This window comes from Adiantum capillus-veneris, chromosome 21, assembly GCF_014529385.1.
Source record: "Adiantum capillus-veneris isolate H3 chromosome 21, ASM1452938v2, whole genome shotgun sequence".
Taxonomy (NCBI): Eukaryota; Viridiplantae; Streptophyta; class Polypodiopsida; order Polypodiales; family Pteridaceae; genus Adiantum; species Adiantum capillus-veneris.
In genome coordinates, this window is record NC_140951.1 from 138,341,829 (window position 1) to 138,346,653 (window position 4,825).

At 38.9% G+C, this 4,825-nt stretch overlaps 1 long non-coding RNA gene across 1 annotated transcript; it reads right to left on the reverse strand.

Annotated features, from left to right (window-relative positions):
* Nucleotides 1–879: 879 nt before the first annotated feature.
* Nucleotides 880–2,615, reverse strand: LOC147431816 (uncharacterized). The gene is made up of 2 exons (XR_015185615.1): nt 2,148–2,615; nt 880–1,153 (listed from the first exon to the last, which is right to left on the reverse strand). It is a non-coding gene; the product is annotated as an uncharacterized LOC147431816 (long non-coding RNA).
* Nucleotides 2,616–4,825: the final 2,210 nt, after the last annotated feature.

Sequence of the window (4,825 nt, forward strand, 5' to 3'; positions counted from 1 at the left end):
AACCTACATTTCCACTTGTGCTTGATATATTTCTTTGGAAATCTGCCATATATCACTCTAAGCTGCCTAGCTTTAGCTTGTACATCACACAACATGACATGTGCCAACTTTAAATGCCGACTATTTATTGTATCCACACTGCTCTTTGATGATGCACCTACCAATACAAATTTTCTCACTATTTCCCCTCAATCATGTGTCTTTACTCTTGCCATCTTCTTTGGGAAAGACACTACTTATGTACTCCCACCCGACTAACTGATCTCTTAGTCAGAGCCCAAGCAACCTGGTGTTAGGAGTTGTCAAGAGGTAACTCTACATGTTGGAAATTTTCAAAAGCAGATGCTTTTGAAAACCAAGCAACACACTCATTGTTTATAGGTATCTCTTGGTATCCATCTTATATAGCATCATGAATTTATTGTGAGATTGTTGCCGTATGGTTTGAAGCTTTGCCTTCTGCCCTTTTGCTCGTACCACTGTGAACGTAGACAACCAATCTTTCTCTAAAACATCCATTAACTATGGGGTGTTAACCCCAACCAAGCTGAGGTTGTAGACTTCATGAAAGTCCTCTATGGTCATGCAAAGCTTTGGATGCTGAATTTTGGTGTATGGAGGTGGGGTCCACCTAAAACATACATATAAAACTAGTTTCAAAATTGAATGACACAAAAATAAAGTAAGTTCTATTCTTCAAAACATCAAAACAACATTCATAATACATTTTACTACAAAACAATTGACTAGTAATGGACTCCTCTCGAGAAGAAGGATCTTTGCATCATTAATAACCCTAATGATGAAATAAGGTGTTGTGTGTGTGTGTGTGTGTGTGTGTGTTTAAGTATGAAAAATCCCATCATAATTGAACCATACTTAGACAATTGTATTAGATAATATATTAATTAACAATATTTGAAAACAAGATGTCATATACACCAATACAACATTCTGTATCTAATGGATAATACAATCATTTAGATCAAAAATTTGATCTTTGATCACTAGTATCTTATGTGCCCATCCTTTGGGATGAGCTTCCACTACATCTACATGTAGAAGGATTCAACTGGTACATTAACTGGTACATGGGACGATCTTCTGTTACTGTTGCATTTTTCGTTGTAATCCCAAGGAAAGAATCTCTTACCTGCCACCATCCAAGAAACACAAGCTCATCAGAACTGGCATTACTTCGGAAGACAGGTGTCAATGACCCCTTCCCCTTGTTATCGGTTTTAGAAATTACAAAGAAACTAACAACTAAGCAAAGATCAAGAAAATATTATTTAAAAACATAATAAAATGCATCCAAACACATCAGTACTGGCATTACATGGAAAGACATGTATCAAAGATCCCTTTCCCTTGTTACTCATGTCAGAGATTACAAATAAATTCACCGCTATACAAAGGTCAATCAAATTTATTGCAGACTTCTTTTTTGGAAAAAAAAGAAGTCTTTTTTTGGAAAAAAATTGACAGCATTTTGTTTGTGTTTCGGACCATTTCTAAAAAATTCAATAACGGCCATCTCATAAGAGACCCCCACTTGAGGATTAAGGCTATCATCATGCGAAGAAAACTAGCTAAATGTGTTCAAAGAAAGAGAAGCTCTAAAACCAATCAGTTTATGCCTTGTCTATACCATGTTGATATTCCAAGTCAAAATACAATTTGAAATATGTGTGCATACGTATGCTGCAGCCTACGCTTACTACTCATAAAACAAAAGAATCTTATGAAAATGTGTGTGTGTGTGTGTGTGTGTGTGAGAGAGAGAGAGAGAGAGAGAGAGAGAGAGAGAGAGAGAGAAATCACCCGATTTAATACAGCAATATGTGGACATGAAATAGACTCAATGTAACACTCTATATAGAGAGAAATTCACCCTCTCTCTCTCTCTCTCTCTTAGGCTTTCATAATCAAATATAATCAACAAAGCATAAGGGTTTCAGAATCTTGAGGAGTCACTTCATGATAGATAAGGCCTTTACATTGACTACCACGTAAGGGGTCTTTCTACAGAAGTACCTTTGCAAATGATCATGTCCACTGAACTATACATACCCTTTAGTATATGTAGAGACTGTTTGTCTAGATGTGCATCCACTTGATGTCAACATAAATGCATAAGCAAATACCTTTGTGTGTAGCTTCTTCAACGAGGAGAGCCCCCCACGTTTTTGCATGTGCCAAGAGGGTTAGAAACACCATTTCTCCATGAGAACAAGACCGAACTAATCTTGCACCAACAGTTGGGAGGAAAAAAGAGTGAGCATGCCAAGAGGGTCCAAGCAAGCAATACCTTTCGTTGTTCTGAAAAAAAAATATGCCTCACATGGCGGAGATCAAATGTGAGGGAGGGAGCTCGTGTATATGAGAAGAGCTTGTAGGGACTTTAAGAGGAAGGGGACTGATGAAATGCATGGAAGAAGATTAAGAGAACGAAAGAACGAAAGGTTTGGGGATGAGAATCCTATAGAACAATGAATTCTAGAATCATGCTCTGTCGTTGAAGTCCAAGCAGGTAGGTGCAGCATATACTAAGCCACATGTCTTGAACTCAAAATAGTATATATATGTAGACATAAGTGCATGGGTATTATGGACGGAAGGTGGAGAGGGTTGAATACTCTAAGAGAACATCTTCATATTATAGATAGCCTTTCTTGTTAATAAGTTAGGTGGAACCGTGGAGGATCTTTCTTTTTGGGGGGAAGCAGGTAAAGTATACAAAGGGCCATGTCCAAAGCAATCCTTTTCATAGTCAATTCTTGCATAAAAAGCATCAAAATTTAAGTTATTAGTTACTCTTACACTTTGTCACATTTCCCATCAAGGAAGGCATAAGAGTGACATAAAGAAGAAGATATGTTTAAGAGAAGGGGCGCACGCGCGGTGGGGGTTTTAAGAACATTTGACAACCACAAGACACTGTCCAGGGTTTTCATAAACCTTGAATGATTTATGTTTGCTGAGAGAAACCAGCCAGTTTATATTGAAAGAAGAAGAAACTCGGTTTATATTTTACAAGATTAAACTAAGGCCCGTGTAGTTGTGTGTGTGTAAGTTATGTGTTCATGATAAATAGTACTTCTCCTAGCTATACTATTGTGTGTGTGTGTGTGTGTGTCCAATTTCAGATGTACCAGCTTGTTAGGTGTGGGTACTATTCTCCGCTATTTGAAACGAAAAGCAAAAACGTGCAAGAATTACCATTCCAAGCACATACTCTAGACTTGTAACATGGAGTTTATGAATGGAAACTCGGAATTAATGTTTGGGGTTTGGCTATAGTACGCCAAAATAGAGGGTCCATCATGAAGCTCTCGCCTTTATTGACTTTATTATGAGCATCCACCCTATGTGAATTGACTCAGAGAGTTATAGTTCAAATCAACTGTTTGCCCAATCTCCAGTTAGGTTAAAACCCGATGTGCACATGGTCGATTAGAATCCCAATTAGGGATGAGCCAAAATAGTAACAAACTTGATGTGACCACATTGTTAGGATTAAGCCAAGCCAAGCCAAGGCCAGGGATCCCACAAGGACTTCCAGAATACTGTCTTAGTGTAGATATAGGAATCGACACTATCAGCTCATAGAGTGAGACAAAAGTCTTGAATGGAGAGGGGCCGAAATAGAGAATAGTATCTATATTTAATAAGCAAGGGTGTATGTGTGGGTGTGGTATACATATGTTACATATGTGGTACCAGGAGCAATTCCATGTGGTCTTCTCTAGATACTCGGTGAAACATTTCTAGAGATTAGCAGCTCTATGTTAGCACACCAAAAGGGGAAGCTGTCAGCCAATGGTTAGTCAACAACTTGTCAGCTAGATAAGTGTGTGTGTGTGTGTGTGTGTGTGTGTGTGTGTGTGTGTGTGTGTGTGTGTGTGTGTGTGTGTGTGTGTGTGTGTGTGTGTGTGTGTGTGTGTGTGTGTGAGAGAGAGAGAGAGAGAGAGAGAGAGAGAGAAAGAAAGAGAGAGAGAGAGAGAGAGAGAGAGAGAGAGAGAGAGAAAGAGAGAACCTCAGAGCCTGTCAATGTGGTACAATGAGTTTACATGACAAGTTCCAAAAGAGATAGGGCAGTTATCCAAACTCAGAGTTGTCATTTTAAATAACAACTTACTTTTGGTATGTTTCCTGATGAGCTCTCAGATTGCACTGATCAAATGCAATGGCTCCTACTTCCCAACAACCAATTCACATTGAGCATCCTTGATTTTATAGGGAGCATGCAAAAGCTGACAATGCTAGAAATGGGCAACAATATCTTTTGACTAGGTCCTATACCTGCTCAAATTGAAAGTTCCACCAAATTTCTATGGGTTGATCTCAACAGAAGATCCTTGAGCAGGCCTATCCCTCAAGGAACTAGGTGCCATGTGAATGTTCTAGCTCAAAGATTTTCTCCACGGTTAAGTGTTTACATTCATACAAATTCAGGGCAATGGTTACAGAGGACCGGGGATTTTATTGGACTTTGCATGCATAATCGTAGAAGCTTCACCCCAACCATTGATAAATTCATGTAAGTCCTCTAGCTCTACACAAGAGACCTCTTAAATGATGATCTATGTCCTAGTAGAGTATAGATATTGGAACTCTTCTTCAACAGGCTACAGGGAAACATATCCAAAAAAATCAGCTATCTCACTGCCCTAGTGATGTTCATCCTGGGGCACAACGTGCTGGTCCTATGAGTTCTATGGCATCTCAGAACCATAGGAGGTTTGGACCTTCTCTATAACAAGCTTGAAGGAGGCCTTTGGTAACTTTCCAAATGCTCCTTTTTGGTTCAAATTGATGAGTC